The following is an 18,080-nucleotide window of genomic DNA, read 5'->3' as shown; positions in this document are numbered from 1 at the left end:
GCTGCGTGTAGCGCCACCACCTATCGGAACATTGAGAAACGATAGGAGCTCAAGTGGGAATATTTCACGATGTGCCAAAATAAATTACACACCTTTTTCAACAGAAATTGGCCGAGAAGAAGAAGTTGCGTTACTTATTGTATGCCCCTCGTAAAAGCACTACGCATCGCTTGATGTAAGGAAAATTTTTATCATTAATAGTGTAACCAACGAAATTCCTTGATTTAAAGAGAAAGTTTATAAAATAGTTCTGGTTTTAACAGAAACTTCACATCTTTCGAAGCGTTAACAGCCTTCGCTCTAAGTTGCTGCAATTCGGCTGTGTCCTTGTTGTGTGCGGTGAACATCGCTAACAGATTAATAAAAAATAAATATGCTATCGCATCTGGCACCAGAAAATTAGTTTTGAGATTACTAGACCTACCAAACTGAGCTGTGAAAGCTAACGGACCTGATATTAAACTATTTACAGTTTCGAAAATGCCAAATAATCCAAACACCTGGAAATTTGTGGGTGTTAAAACATTTTAGTATCTGACTCTTACTCAAAAATGCAACCTTCGGAAATTCCCGCACAAGGGACACTTTATCTATGTGAAATACATAGAACATTTATTACAATAGTGTAATGTCAAACACCGGCCGCTGTGGCCGAGTGGTTCTCGGCGCTTCTGTCCGGAACCGCGCTGCTGCTACGGTCGCAGGTTCGAATGCTGTCTCGGGCATGGATGTGTGTGATGTCGTTAGGTTAGTTAGGTTTAAGTAGTTCTAAGTCCAGGGGACTTATGACCTCAGATGTTAAGTCCCATAATGCTTAGAGCCATTTAAATCATTTTTTGTAATGTCAACGAAAGAGTAAAAAAGGTAGCATTCTGCGACGTTCTTTCTCGCGATAGATTTTTCTTCCTTCAAAAACTGGCCTAAGATTCCCAAAAGACGATCTGACTGCCTACTGCTGTGCTTCTGATGCTATTGACTTGCGAAGTAGCGTTATGTCCAGTAAAAGTGACTCTGAAACGTATTTGGCTTTCTCTGATTTATCGATTAATTAGACTCTATTTATGATACCTCAAGACTATGAGGGCGGGAACAATTCCTTGGACAACGTGAAACGCTCGCCAAGACTTTTAAATAAAGGTCTTAAGTCAGAGAACAGCAGAACCACCTTAGCACAGCGGTACTTTAATCCAGCGACATAAAACCGATTGTTATACGCCAACGAGGATTTATTTGCTCAATGACACCCTTGCACATCTCTAATCGATTACAGTCATCTGAGAAGAAACATTACTTATTATATCGGGTATAAAAGGCGTTACGTGGCAGTACCATCACGAAGTATGAATCTCAAACTTGCTGAGGGATGGGTATTACTTCAGCCTTTCAGTTTCACAAAGGAAGTAAGAAAATATTGAAGATTAAGGTTTAACGTCTCGTCGACGACGTGATCATTAGCAACGGAGCAAAAGCTCCTCATGGGGAACCTGGATGACTGGTTGGGGTACTGAAACGCCGTCCTCCTGAAAACGAGTCCATTATTTCGCTGAGGAAGAGATTGCTGATAAAAATAAAAAATTCAGGTAGTATATTACTGCTGATTATTTTTAAAAAATAACTGGTTATATATCCGCATTCCATTCGACGAGTGTTGACATACAGAGTGAATTGTCTGTCCGTTTGCAACCCACAACGCCTTATACCATGCGAAAGAGTCTCGTATTCCCTCGCTCGCTATGCTCATACCATTAGTTTTACAGAAAAAATAAACAGGATCTTTTTGTAGAAAATTTAATGTAGTCAAGTTTTGTAGTGGAATACCTTTTCGCTAGAGGCCGTTTTTTCGAATTATTGAAGAAAAACGAACAAAACTGATCTTGAAACGCGTTTTTCTGAAATCAGTCGAAAACCGTGTCCTCCAGCAGAGACGTACCACAGTACAAAATGTAACGACATTCAATTTCCTACAAAATTGTTCCCTTCATATTTTCTGTAGCACTAATAGACTGCGTACAGTGAGCAAGAGAATATGAAAATGTCACGTGTGGTTTTTGAAGGTGTTGCAGATTGCTTAAACCCATCTTTAGGAGCAGCTGAATCATCCAACAGACAGCATAATCAACAATACTCCTGACCTCAGTAAGCGTGTATGATTGAATAACTGTGTGCAATCTTATGACGGAACATTTCGAAAGCCATCTGTTTTAGTAGAATGAGATTATCATTATAACTTGTAATCGTACTGTAGCATTACTGCCCGCCTCAGAATCTGTAGTTGCCTCAATTCAGAGCACGGGTTGTGACTGTTTAAGGAGTCATGCGTGGGTTCTCGTTGTAGGTGCCGCGAGTATTGCCACACGCATGACCTACAAAAATACCAACTCCTGGTGCCAAAAACTATTCAAACCTTCGCCACATGAGCTGCATGTTTATATTGGCATTCAAAAGCATTTGTATATTATGTAAAGTGAACTTTCCGCATTCGTGTGTCGTGTTGTCAAATGGTTCAAATGGCTCTGAGCACTATGGGACTCAACTGCTGTGGTCATAAGTCCCCTAGAACTTAGAACTACTTAAACCTAACTAACCTAAGGACAGCACACAACACCCAGCCATCACGAGGCAGAGAAAATCCCTGACCCCGCCGGGAATCGAACCCGGGAACCCGGGCGTGGGAAGCGAGAACGCTACCGCACGGTCGTGTTGTCGTGGCAACAGTAACACCAGTAACAATGGCTGTGGAGCAAATGTGGATTTGGTCAAAATTCAGTGAGCATTCTAAGATAGACCTATATATCGTGTGTAATTAAAATTCTCCAGTGACATACTTTATATCTTGACTTCAAAAATGAAATTATACATTGTTATGGCAGAGCAAGTGGCTTTTACTGAATGCTACACTACACTTCAGAGTGACAAAGATGCTTGTATTTTTTTAACATAGCCACTACGGCTCTGTAAATAACGGTCGGAGAGTTCTACCAATCGTTCGATTCCTCGGAGACAGTAATCCTCTCCTTTGTGGCTCAAATGGTTCAAATGGCTCTGAGCACTATGGGACTTAACATCTATGGTCATCAGTCCCCTAGAACTTAGAACTACTTAAACCTAACTAACCGAAGGACATCACACAACACCCAGTCACCACGAGGCAGAGAAAATCCCTGACCCCGCCGGAAATCGAACCCGGGAACCCGGGCGCGGGAAGCGAGAACGCTACCGCACGACCACGAGCTGCGGACCCTCTCCTTTGTCACACAGCTTTTCGACAACTACTGTGTGAAGGTCCTCATCGATAGAAAATCTCTTCCACCTCAGATGTCGAAAGTATAGAAACTGCATTATCCAAGATCTGGACTTCTCGATCAGCATAATCGACGCTTGTGCAACTTTGGTCAAATCGTTGACACCATTTCACTACGGCTAGACGGGACGTTCCATTTCCTCCACATACCACCAATATTCCACAGTGAATCTGCAGAATTTAGATGTTTCACCTACAAAAATCGTATTGTCATGCGTATTTCGACTCTGGTGTACGTTTCCCGTTGCCGTGCTACTTCACTTGCTTACTATAACATATCTGTTAACCCGATCGCAGCAGAACTGTGTATGCAGAAAACCGGGAGCATGTTCTCTCTCGTGACAATACACCACTCTTTTTGTGCCGGCCGAAGTGGCCGCGCGGTTCTGGCGCTGCAGTCTGGAACCGCGAGACCGCTACGGTTGCAGGTTCGAATCCTGCCTCGGGCATGGATGTGTGTGATGTCCTTAGGTTGGTTAGGTTTAACTAGTTCTAAGTTCTAGGGGACTAATGACCCCAGAAGTTGAGTCCCATAGTGCTCAGAGCCATTTGAACCACTCTTTTTGTCCGATGTTCTTAGCACTGAAAGACATGTGTGTCTTACTACCTTAATTCTGTACCTATGCTGTATCACGAGATCAATAACTTGCCACGTGGTGAAAGGGTATGCTCAAGTGTGTGATTGGTAGTGTTGTTAGGATGAACTTACGTTGATTGCAAGAATCTGTGCCAGCTATCTAAAGTAGACCTAAATATCTATCTAAAGTAGACCTAAATATCCGAACGCTTATTTTAAAGTAATCGAAGTGCTAGTAAACTAATAATGTGATTCAAATGTATGACAATAGATTGTAATGAGACCCAAATAGACCACTGTGGTTGAAGTGTTGTTTACACCTTGCGACTACTGTGTCGCAAGGTATGAACAGAACTGACCAGATTAATGTGTTTTACTGGTAGAACACCCGTATATCTTTGCCACATATTTGTGGCCCTAATTGCGCATGCTTCCCTAACCAGCAGCTTATTACATAATGACATGATTAAATTGTGGTTTGTGGTTGCTGTAATGAGAAGATAGGCGTCGAGTGGAAACAGATTCGTGCGATCCTTTGAGCCGCTTAGAAACTGATTCTACCTCCAGCATGTGTAGAAGAACGTCGCAAAGCAGATACGAGGTAATTTAAAGAATGCATAGGAATCAAGAAATGTGTATCAAGTGTGTCCCAGGAAGAATGGTCAGTATTCAGGGACATGACGGGAACGATCATTTGAAGCAAAATACTTCATATTGGCATATGCCCTTTTCCTAATAGTTTCCAGGATAGAACATATTTAATGTACATTCTTATTTATTTTCTGCATTATCCATCTAATCTGCATCAACGTACATACACCGCAGGCCAGCGTATCGTGCGTGACAGAGGGTATGCTGAACCACTAAAAGTCATTTCCTCTCCTGTTACGCTCACAAATAGAGCGAAGGAAAAGCGACTGTCTGTATACTTCCATAGGTGTTCTAATTTCTCTTATTTTATCTTCGTCATCCTTACACGAAATGTACGTTGGTGGTAGTAGAATCGTTCTGCAGTCAGCTTCAAATGCTGCCCATTTAAGTTTTCTCAGTGGTTTTCGTCGAAAAGACGAATTCCTACTTGAATATGCGAAGCATCTCCGTAATATTTGCGTATTGTTCGAATTACCGGTAAGAAATCTGGCAGCTCTCCTTTGAACTGCTTCGATTGTGCGGCTCACAAAGACTCGAGCGGTACTTAAGTATGGGTCGTACTTGTGTCCTATACACGATCTCCTTCACACATGAACCACACTTTCCTAAAATTCTCTCACTAGACCGTAGTCGGTCATTCGCCTACCCTACCAAAATCTTTATATGCTGGTTCCATCTCCTATCGCGGTGCAACGTTACGCCTAGATATGTAATCGACCCCACTGTATCAAGCACCCCACTACTGATGCTGAATTCGAACATTATGGTATTCTTTTTCCTACTCACCGGCATTAACTTACATTTTTTACACGAAACTACAAAATTTGTCTACGTCGTTTTGCATCCTCCTACAGCCACTCAACGATGACATCTTACCGTAGACGACAGCATCATAGGCAACCAGCCATAGACTGCTGCTCACGCTGTCAGCCAGACCATTAATTTTTATTCGTTTGGTGTTGAACACATTGCCAGGTTTACATATATACACCTGTACAACAGTTAGTAAAGAACACTACTTGGAATATAATTACCTGACATTGTCAGGAGAGAAATCTCTGTATCAACGTAAAAATGTTTCCAAAATAGCTGTATTGCTCAGTTTGCTGCTGATACACATCCTGGTTACTAGTTTCCCCATAATTATATTGTCATCTTCAGATCATCTGATACTTGAATTAGAGCTTCCAAAACAGAATTTTTATTGCTGAGATCGTAGTTGAAACCTATTCTAATCAGGATATGTATCAACTGCGATACGGGCAATAAAACTTCTGTTCTGGAAGATTTTTTACCTTATTGCATGCATTTGCAGAGTATCAATTAAAACATATTTTTAACGCATTCATCTGTAAGCAATATCGTATACGTCACCTTACAACTGTTTTACAGTCTACAATAAATGTTTCTAATATGGCACAGCCTATTTCAGGACATTTGTGCACTCCTGGGCAAACATTCTATGTTACTTTGCAGAGTGCCTCTGGACGTTACCTAATTAGGACAGCAGTGTCCATGATGCGAGCGAGCAGTTCATCTAACGTATTCACCTTTCTTTTACACACCTCAGACTTTATCCAACCCCCTAAACAAAAATGTAATGGGGTAAGGTCTGACAGTCTTGGTGATTAGAATAAACCTTCAAAAAGTCTGGGTGCCTAACCCACATACGTGTGCGTCACTAGATCAAAGTCAGTTGTACATTCAATGTGTTCTATCAAAAGATTGGGTGGGTTAGACAAATACGTGTGCGTCACTACATGAAACTCAATTGTACATTCAATGTGTTTTGCCCTGGAAACCATTCGGAATAGGTGGTATGTCCACATGAAAATTTTTGATTCAAAGAGGCTTTCTTGTGTTGGCCCTGAATATGGACTATTTCTCCTGGGACGATTTGTATTTCCAGTATTGTTCAGACAATGGACGTGTCCCACATAAACTGGCCACACATCAGGAATCGGCTGTCCGAGTTCCATACATACGTAACGTGATTGGAGCGGTTTCAGTGATTGCGAGGCGTCGTGTTGTAAGCGAATGCGGGGGAGGTGGGGGCGGGCGTCTACCCTTGGCACGGAGCTGACCCAGATCGGCTGGCCAGTGGGCAGCGGAGAGTTGAACAGCTGAAGCACAGCGGCAGCCTTTCCGGCCAGCAAAGCACCTGGCGGCGGCCGCCGCGTTTCAACACCTGCTCCGCCCAACAGCCGCCGGCGAGAATGCGTGTGTGTATGTGTGTGTGTCTGAGAGAGAGAGAAAGAGAGAGAGAATGTGTGTATGCAGGAAAGGGACAAGAGAGAGAGAGAGAATATGTGTGTGTGTGTGTGTGTGTGTGTGTGTGTGTGTGTGTGTGTGTGTGTGTGTGCGTGCGTGTTTGTGTGTGTGTCCGCTTCTTTTTTTCTCGTGGCCATAAACACTGGCCACAATGTTGTAACACTTGCATTTCACAGAGTTACAAGTCGTTATATTTCGTACATTATCTCTATCAACGATCTCAGATGCAATCGCTTAACTAACTAAATATTGGTCACAGTAATAATAAATTTGGAACTGGCGAGCCTTACCACCATACATAGGCATTATTTATTCCACTAACGCTCACATTTCACCTTTCCCCAGAAAATTCCGTCGGCACAATACATGCTCCGGTCAACAGAAAATCTGTTTCTTATTTATTTTAATTTAATTGCCTTCCACTCTTACTTCGGCTAGTGTTAACTTTGTAGGTTACCTAATTATGTGTTTCATTGTAGATCACATACATCGTTTAGGAGCAGTTGCACAATATCACTCTAGCTAGCTGATTAATTTTCGACTTCCATTATTGTACATTTCAGTAGTTTGGCTACCTCTCTGGCCATGTATCTTCTTCCCAAAAGACCACAGCTCCATTAACTCTAACGTATGGACAAAGGGCAACATTGGCTATTACGAACCGAAGATAGTAAGACTTCAGTGTGTCCTATTATTATCCGTGTTAAACTAGAAGAAACTGATAATTTAACCGTATTTGTAACATGGATGAAAACTGTTTTATTGTAATAATGTCTTTTGAAACTTTTTTGATATCCTTTTTCCCATCCTTCTAGCTGCCCACATTCCATGAATCGAATAGGACTTCTGCTGTAGTAAATTTCCACTTGTGATTCAGAGGCCTCTTCGGTTATCTGCTCTTCTTGTTCATTGTCCTACATGCCCATATGAGTTATAATTCATGTGCCTGTAATTGCAGCCGTCTAATACGTTGTTGCTTCATTTAGACTGTTAGGATACTTTGGATTCTGCAAAGAATATAATATTACAACTGTGTGCCGGACCGAGATTCGAACTCGGAAACCTTCGCCTTTCATGGGCAAGTGCTCTACCAACTGAGCTACCCAAGCACGACTCACGCCCCGTCCTCAGGAGAGTTTGGAAGGTAGGAGACGAGATAGTGGCAGAAGTAAAGCTGTGAGGAGAGGCTGAGTCGTGCTTGGGTAGCTCAGTTGGTAGAGCACTTGCCCGCGAAAGGCAAAGGTCCTGAGTTCGAGTCTCGGTCCGGCACACAGTTTTAATCTGCGAGGAAGTTTCATATCAGAGCACACTCCGCTGCAGAGTGAAAATCTCATTCTGGAAATATAATATTGTTTTACTCTGTCTGTATTACGGTCAGGCATTGGAAGAAAACACAGGCGAAAAGCATCTCGAATTTATGTCATATTATTATGATTATTGGCCGGCCGTTGTGACCGAGCGGTTCTAGGTGCTTCAGTCCGGAACCGCGCTGCTGCTGCGGTCGCAGGTTCGAATCTTGCCTCGGGCATGGATGTGTGTGATGTCCTTAGGTTAGCTAGGTTTAAGTAGTTTTAATTCTAGGGGACTGATGACCTCAGATGTTAAGTCCCATAGTGCTCAGAACCATATGATGATGATGATTATTATTATTTACAGCGATTATTTGCAGATTTGCAATAATTTGTGGAAAAGTCTACTGCAATAAGGTAACAGAAGCCATGGGATAGCAATATGCACATATACAGATGGCGGTAGTATCGCATAAACAAGGTGTAAAGAGCAGTTCATCGGCAGAGCGCTCTTTTGAACTCAGGTGATTCATGTGAAAAGGTTTCCGAAGTGGTTATCGGCACACGACTGCAATTAACGGACTTGGAACGCGGATTGTTTGTAGGGGCTAGACACATGAGACATTCAGTTTCGGAAATCGTCAGGGAATTCAGTATTCTGAGATCAACAGTGTCAAGACAGTGCCGAGAGTATCAAATTTCAGGCATTACGTCTCACCACGGACAACGCAGTGGCCGACGACCTTCATTTAACGACCGAGAGCAGCGGCGTTTATGTAGAGTTGTTAGTGATAACAGACAAGCAACATTGCTTGAAACAACCGCAGAAATCAGTGTGGGAATTATGACGAACGTATCCGTTAGACTGTGCGGCGAAGTCTGGCGTCAGTGGGCTGTGGCAGCAGGCGACCGCCCGATTGCCTTTCCTTAACAGCACGACATCGCCTGCAGCGCCTCTCCTGCGCTCGTGGTTGGACCATAGACTACTGAAAAACCGTGACCTGCTCAGATGAGTCCCGATATCCGTGATAGGAGATGGTGGCAGGTTTCGACTAGGGCACAGACCCCACGGTGTCATGGACCCAAGTTGTCAACAACACACTGTGCGGTCCGGAGCTCGTGTTCGTGCGGTAGCGTTCTCGCTTCCCGCGCCCGGGTTTCCGGGTTCGATTCCCGGCGGGGTCAGGGATTTTCTCTGCCTCGTGATGACTGGGTGTTGTGTGATGTTCTTAGGTTAGTTAGGTTTAAGTAGTTTTAAGTTCTAGGGGACTAATGACCATAGATGTTAAGTCCCATAGTGCTCAGAGCCATTTGAACCATTTTTTTGACACTGTGCGAGCTGATGGAGGCTCCATAATGCTGAGAGCTGTGTTTACATGGATTGGACTGGGTCCTGGTTATGTTCGTCTTCTTCGAGATAATTTGCACCCATTCATGAATTTCATGTTCCCAAGCAACGATAGAATTTTTACGGAGGACAGTGCGCCTTATCACCAGGCCACAACTGTTCGCGATTGGTTTGATAAACATTCTGGACAATTCGAGCGAACCATTTGGCAAGCCAGAGGGCCGGCATGAACTCCATCGAACATTTATGGGACACACTTGAGAGGTCAGTTCGTCCACAAAATCCTGCACCGGCAACACTTCCCAATTATGGACGGCTCAGTATTTCTGCAGGGTGCTATGCCGGGCAAAAGAAGGTGTGACATGGTATTAGGAGCTATCCCATGATATTTGTTACATCAATGTACATTTGCACAGCTAAATTTGCAGCAGGGAAGCTGTTCCCTTATTGAGCCACGGGAGTACAAGGAACATGATACAGCTTGGTTATAATTAAACTTTCTTTATGCAACCAGAGTAGATGGAAAATTATGTATCGTATGGGTAACCAACTTTATAGGAATGGTGTTCAGACTGTGAGCTGCAGGGTTTGCGTTACTAGTAATGTTAGTGTCATTACTTGATTTTTGGCGACGTAGGATTAGGTGACGTAGGATTTGAAACAGAAGCATCAGTGTGTATTACAGCTGTAGATTTTCAACTTGGGTCTGGACAAGGTGAGCAGGGTTTTACTCGTAAATCCGTTTTATAAAAAGAACAGCAATCGTGCTGCTCGTCGCAATATCACCGCTTTGAAGTGATACGGAGAGGTCCTCTTTCCGCAACGGCTTTGAAGAACATGATTCGGGAGTTCGAATTAACTGGCGATTTGGGAATTGCTCATGCTCTTGTGTCACAAATTGTCGGAAAAATTACTGTTGCCATGACTGAGAATGGGGACCCATTTTGCGATCTTCAAGAGCAGTGCACGGGCTGTGTCACGACAGTTGAACATTCCACGGACCACGTCCCATCTAAGATGTATCGCGCAGCGGTAGAACAGCCTCTGGTGCGGTACCAGGCTGTCATAGATGCAGATGGTTTTGACACTGATGAACGTTGCAATCTGGAACGTAAAAGTGGTACACAATTAACAAATGTTACCATCTCATGTGAAAAATAAAATGCATTACTTTCAATGTTTATCGGTTATTGCTCAACCGCATGTTCGTACAGATGTTTCCTCGAAGTTTCATTGACCTACTATCACTCGATTGTCTTTGGAGCCCTCTCAAGTAGCGAAAGTTTAATTATAACCACCCTGCACATCGGTATCTTGACGAATTCTGCTTATCAATACAGTGCTTGCAGCCGGCTCCTCCAGACGTTTTTACATTGGTGGTCGTTCATGTAATCGATTAGACATTATAGCTTGTTTCCATGGACTTATTGTCACGTGTGTAGTTGGCATTAATGTAAAAGTCGTCAAGTCCGATAAGTAATTAACCTCGTAAGTTTAACTTTGACCTTTAGGGCACCCAGTGTGGACTGTACTGTAAAAGGTCTTTCCTAATTGTTACTATTCGAACACAGTGATTTTCTTTTGTCAGGTACCTTAGAAGATAAACGCAACTCAGTTCGCCAGTAACTTCATGGGGTGTTACTTTAAACTGGTTGCCCCACGTTTTATTAAAAAAATAGCCTGTCTGGTGTGAAATGGTACATACCTTATGGTACATATAATTATATTGAAAAATTTATGCAAGATTTGTTGTTGTTGTTTAGAGAGCAATTTTGAGTCCAAATCATTCGCTCGAATTGTTAAGAATGTTCTTCAGATCAATAGCGAACGACTGTGGCCCAGTGACATGGTGCACTGTCATCCACAAATATTACATCTTTGTTTGGGAGCATGAAGTCCACGAATGGCTGAAAATGGTCTCCGAGCAGCCGAACAGAACCAGGACCCAGTCTATTCCATGTAAAAACAGCCCTCAGCATTATGGAGCCACCACCAGCATGTACAGTGCGTTGTTGACAACTTAGGTCCGTAGCTTCGTGGGATCTGTGCCGTTCCCGAACACTACTATCAGCTCTTACCAACTGGGATTGGCACTCATCTGACCAGCCCACTGTTTCCCAGTTGTCTAGGATCCAACCGATATGGTCACGAGCTCAGGAGAGCCACAGCAGGCGATGTCGTCCTGTTATCAACAGCACTCGTGTCAGTCGTCTGCTGCTATAGCCTATTAACGCCAAATTTGACCGCACTGTCATAACGGAAACATTCATGGTACGTCGCACATTGATTACTGCTCTTATTTCACGTAATGTTGCTTCCCTGTTAGCATTGACAACTCAACGCAAGCGCCGTTGCTCTCGATCGTTAAGTGAAGGCCGTCGGGCACTACGTTCTCCGTGCCGATATGAAATTTCTCATGCCTCTAGCCCCAACAACCATTCCACGTTGAGGGTCTGTTAATTTCCGTCGTGCGCCCATCATCACGTCGGAATCCCTTACACATGAATAACTTCAGTAGAAATGACTGCTCCGCCAATGCACTGCCCTTCCATACCTTGTGTATACCTGTTAATGTGCAAATCGCTGTCCCATGACTTCCGTCAACTAAGTGTATTTGTTATCTTTCAGGTGACCAAAGTTACTGTCTTACGTAATCTGTTGTCATGGCTTTGACCTTTAGGGCACCCAGTGTGGACTGTACTGTAAAAGGTCTTTCCTAATTGTTACTATTCGAACACAGTGATTTTCTTTTGTCAGGTACCTTAGAACCTGGATTTCCTGGTACTCACTCGAAGCAGTTCCCAGCGCCAATTATTTTAGTATGATACTGTACAATTGTATATACTCCTTTCGATGAGCCAATGCACCAGTTGCTTAAGCTTATTTTTCTAATTATAGTATTTTGTTACATTTCCATAGTGTGGCTGGTTCTTAAAATCATTTTATCTCCGTGAAAGTCATTCTCTCATTCCGCAGTTAAAATCATTATTAACAATTTGTATTGATTTGTAATGTAGAAATTTTAGATTGATCTTTGGTCAGATGTTATTCGTTTCAAAAATCAGTTAATACTCGTAAATGTTTAAGATTATCATTCTGCACGTTGTTCACCCAGACCTCGATCCACAAACACCATTGGAGCACTCATTTATATTTTTTCCGGACCATACGGGAATTCCACATTTTTGTTTTGATCACATATGTGCCAAATCTCTTGATGAATGCTGAAACATATACCTCAATGTGACGAGATTTTGAAGAATAATTTTACATGTGTATGGAATGAAAGGTAAGATGAAGGCTGAATCTGGTGCCACATCCCAGCCTAATCTTCTCGAATAAGGCCAGGACGCCTCCATCCAAGTATCGGTGTCAGCAGTGTCTAATGTTCTAAAATCTTGTAATACTTCGCATGTTAGCCCGCATTCTGGTGGTGGAAATGTCTTCAGTCACCGGTTGGTTAACTCCGCTTTCAGTGCAACTACGACACTGTGCTTAAGTTGATACAGCCTTTGGGCGGACGAATTTCAACAGAAAAGAGTGCCAACAATCAATGAAATAAATATATTTGTGTGTGCTTTATTTCATTCCATTTTTTGTATAGCAAATTTTAATTTGTTACCGAAGTTATCATTTTATTGCTGGTGTGAGATATGAAGTTATTCCTACTTTAGCTCTGCTTATACATCCTTAAATCAGGAAAGACGCATGTCGAAGGTGAGGAGATAAATAATGCCATAAAGTGTTTCTTGTTTCTAATCTCCCTATTTTAGCCTGTATTTCTATGTTTAAGACTAGTAAAACTACAGGCATTCCGTGTACAGGAGGCACAAAGAGAATAAATTTGAAGTAGTGTGGCAAACACCTGAGGTCTGATGAGTCACAGAGACTTTAAAGATGCAACATTTTATTTAAGAACAACGGTTGCTTATTAAACTCATCTATTTGTGATTAAGATCTGTGGTTATTGTCGGAATAGATAAAATAAAGAAAGAATAATGTATTAAATCAATGCTAGCATCCGCCGAAACCAATGATTTATTGTGCAAAATAACCTGGTGGTACGGTGTACTAGCTACTCACCAAAAGCTCATAATAGAGAAACTACTAACTTATTAACTGGCTATAAATGGGGTCACATCTTTCTAATCCTTGTACGATGCTAGTCTGTATTATAAAGCCTTATTCGTCAGTCTTCCTTGAATGTCCACGTCTTAAAATAGTATCACTTCTAACAACTCCTTAAAAGCCAATTACTGTGCCCCTCCTGATTATGCTGTACCACATAAACATTTTCATTCACACCAATGATACCGCGCTTGCAGTTCACCTCCACATTGTTGGCAGATTTTAAGTCGATTAAATTGTAACACCGTCCAATACGATATTTTACCAAAAATTTAAATTATTTATAAGTACATAATAATCGTATGTTGTAAGATTTCGCTGATATGCAAGAACTTAGGTGCTACGAGCTCGCTTCATTCATTTCATCATATTTGGAGGTGAGAAAGCTACTGAAACAACGAAGAAACACAAAAGGAGTACTGTAATTCAAAACCGCTTGTGGCTGACAACAGGCTAAAGCATTGATGTGGGAAGCAGTTTTATAACTTACTGGAGTGACACGTTACTATATTTAATAGATGCATCGAGGTAAGATAGTGATTTGTTATCCAGTAAGTCACACATCGGCTCTCGTGCGACCACCCTACTGATGTTGCAGGTAGAACCTCCACACTCTCAGACATAGCGGGTCGCCATACAGTGATTTTAAATTACAATAATTCCCTCGGCTTTATAATATATCGACTTGATAACGTCACACCACACAATAATTCGTTATAATTTCGTGATGGCTTTCCAAAAAAAGCAACGGATATTAAATAGCATTAGTAGTTATTTATGCAGAGTATTTTTTCCTGTATTACCACTACAGTAAATTCTCGGCATAAATATACTTACCAGGAAGAGTAAAACGCCCAGTACCTCATGTGAAAATTTAGCTATTATCAGCTTAAATTGGATATCATTTATTAAATTGTAGTAAATTTCATCTCTGTTTAATTTCTAATTTCACTATATCTTATGTGACGCGTTTCATAAGAAGAAACAAAACGGGATAACGTTTTAAACAACAATATGTACGAGAAATTTTCTTGTCTTTTAATGATACTGTATGACCCTCCGCGAAAATGAAGTCACAGAAGCAAAAATCACTACAGTTTCTTATGTGAAGCATTAACTTTTGTCATAGATCACGTGGTCTCTCCTATATGACATCATTTTTAACCTTTTATCACTTACTTGTCCCTAGACCATACCTGCGTAAGCGTAGGCTATCTGGATTTGTCTGTTAGTGTGTGTCTGCATCTTTACGAGACCTAGCACGGACTGGTTTTGTGAACTCTCAGTTGGTAATTGTACTCGTATATCCCTCCTTACTGTGTAATAAAGAGTATTTATTGCACTTTAGCAGGTGTAATAGTTCCGGCTATATAACATTCTTCAGGTTTGTTTTTAGTTTGAGTTCAATGTATCAGTGCAGTTTAATGCAGAAGCATAAGGGTACTATTTAGTAATAATAGATTATATTTGTAATAAGCCGTACTCTTGTTCTTCTCAGAAATTCAGATCCGACCTGCATGTAACGGGTAAGAAAATGCTGTCAGAGAGCAACAAGGTTATTATCCTTCCAAGCAGCACTTTTACTCCTCTCCACCTGCGTCCTTTCTCCCACTATTTTACAGGAAAAACGATTTGTTAAATCCGTCTTTAATTTCGTTTCCATGGCACTCTTCTCCAGTTTTTTCTCACTTTCGAGGTCTACACATTTTAATAGCAACCTTTATAATTAACATATCTATGGCTACATTCTATCTTCAAACACTTCTTTCATTCTACCATTATTTGAAAGGTCATAAAAGTTTTCCGCTTTACGTTAATTTTCTCTTGCTTCAGGAAATGAGGTGTCGACGGCGCCTCTGGTTTTCTTTTACTCCTTCTTTAAGCCACACAGTTCACACCTCAATATCCACACGGTTTGTCTGTAGTTTCTTCAGCACACTGTCAAGTCAACAATTTGCACATATGTGGCGTTATTCTCGTTTTCAGTAGTTTTACAAATCGACGCCGTCCAAAGAGCTAATACAATGGCGAAGGCACAGCCTCGCACTGGGAAAGAGGGGAAGGGGTGTTCGGATACCCTTCCGGCCAATATTTAGATTTTCCGTAAATTTCCCTAACTCAATGAACGCCAACGCAGGATGGCCCCTGTACATCTTCATAGATACTATAGTGCTTGGCGGAGGGCACGTGATACATATTAATTGAGATAGTCTACTATTGTCCTACCGAGCAAGGAAGAAAAGACTGCCTCTGTAGGCACCATAATCCTCTTATATTATTTTCACAATTGCTGCAGGAGATAGATGGTGTCACAATAACGGTCGCGCAATCCTCTTAGAATAAAGTTTCTCTAAATTTAGCCAATAGGCTCAAAAAATTTCTGTCCCTAACCTTATTCTTACGATATTGTAACCTTTATCTTACTATCCTGTCCTCATTTCCTGCTTCTGACAGCCAGTACAATCTTATCTCTCCTCTGCTGTTTTTTTTTTTTTCCTTCTTCTTGTGATGCTTTCTTTCTTTTGCCTGTAGAGTGATTACCTCCCATCCTACCTTTCTGATTTATATTTCCCATCACTTGGCAAAACTTCCACGATAAAAATGCCGCGGATGACTCTGGGCTTTGTCTCAGTCTAGCGCAAGACATTAAGTCTTCGCTGAAAATCTCTGTGTCTATGAGTCGTGAAACTCCCACATTCCGATTTTCATAGCTTTCCCTGGACTAGTAGCAGTTCTCATGATCCTTTCTTTGTTAGAACTTGGATGTAAAGAGTAATAATTATTGGATGAAATCATTCCCAAAGAAGAAAAGTCGTCACTAAAGTGTGTAGCAGGCATACTTCTGTAGTTCCCCTGACCACTTCATCGGGCAATATAATACTCGTAACTCATAGTCACAACCCACTATCATTGTACCATTCTTTCCGTGATCCTTAGTCCTGTTGATCCTGAACGCCATATCCGTGTCTGATTGCATACTCGAGCGGCCGTCGCATGCAACTTTGTGTAACATTTTCCTCACAGCCCAATCGAGCGACCAAGCATCTGAATCGAGTTCGACACAACAAAACTACTGCCGAGCCTCTAACGCCCGCCCGGAATTTCCTCTATCAGTCTGGAATGAACTCTGGTTACGCGTAGTTGTGTCGCGGCTAAACTGCAGCCGACATAATCCGCGCCCAGATTACTGGTCGGGGCTAAGCGTTATGGCGCTCCCTCGGCACACAGCTGCACATTCTCCGGCCGAATCCATCCCGATAGGCCGATCGCCAGCCGCCCATTGGCTCCTTAAGCGATTGGGAACCGCCTTCAGATAAGCTATCTGGCTGTAATGAGAGCTTTAAGTCAGAGGCCATTACCGGCGGAGGCGCGAGTTTGCACACTCCTAAAGTGGCAATTTCGCGCAGTTCCCGCAGCAGAGAACGTACCGGGCCGCCGATTAGGTACAAAAGGAGCACAGGGGGCTGGTTTATGGGATGTGAGCATAAGAGAAAAGTGGCCCCTCCCCGTGACCCCACCCCGCACCTGTTGGCAGCAGGAAATTGCTGGCCGCGGTCGACTCGGCCCACCTGGACGGCCCAATTTGCGCCCGGCATGCGAGGGTATGCTCCGCCGGGCGGGGCGCAGGCACACGCGAGCCAGAATCGACCGCAAACACACGACGTTCCAAAATGAGGTACCAAAATTTCGAGAGTACTTTCTGTTGCCTGTGGCAAGTACATCACATTCTGTGAGCAAATACAGGTGTAAGGTGAACACGTTATGGCCTGAACACTTCATACCCAGCTTTGGTACATAGCTGTCTATTAAAATTCCAACTGCATGAAAGATAAGAAATCCCGAAATTTTACTTACTGTGTATTTGCAGTATAATAAGATAAATACATGATTATATTTGATTTGCGGTATATATAGTGCGAAATTTAGTACACAGAGCTGTACCCTCTGACAGGAACTACGATTCTAACCCGTTTTGCGGGTCGGGGTGGCCGAGCGGTTCTAGGCGCTACAGTCTGGAACCGCGCGACCGCTACGGTCGCAGGTTCGAATCCTGCCTCGGACATGGATGTGTGTGATGTCCTTAGGTTAGTTAGGTTTAAGTGGTTCAAGTTCTGGGGGACTGATGACCTTAGAAGTTAAGTTCCATAGTGCTCAGAACCATTTGGACCATTAACCCGTTTTGGCGGAGAATCAAACAAACATTTCGCCTCGTTGGAACAGTTCTCGGATGGCCCAACGGTACCGACCGACCACCGTGTCATCCTCATCCGACAGGCGTCACTGGATGCGGATATGGAGGGGCTGAGGTCAGCACACCGCTCTCCCGGCCATTGTCGTGGCCGGAGCCGCTACTTCCCAGTCAAGTAGCTCCTCAATTGGCCTCACAAGGGCTGAGTGACTGCTGCTTGCCAACAGCACTCGGCGCACTCGGACGGTCACCCATCCAAACGCTAGCCAAGCCCGACAGTGATCTGACGGGAACAGGTGTTACCACTGCGGCAGGGCCGTTGTCAC

The sequence above is a fragment of the Schistocerca nitens genome, chromosome 6, assembly GCF_023898315.1.
Source record: "Schistocerca nitens isolate TAMUIC-IGC-003100 chromosome 6, iqSchNite1.1, whole genome shotgun sequence".
NCBI classification, from domain to species: Eukaryota; Metazoa; Arthropoda; class Insecta; order Orthoptera; family Acrididae; genus Schistocerca; species Schistocerca nitens.
The sequence above is the reverse complement of the archived record's forward strand: the minus strand, read 5'-3'. Positions refer to the sequence as shown.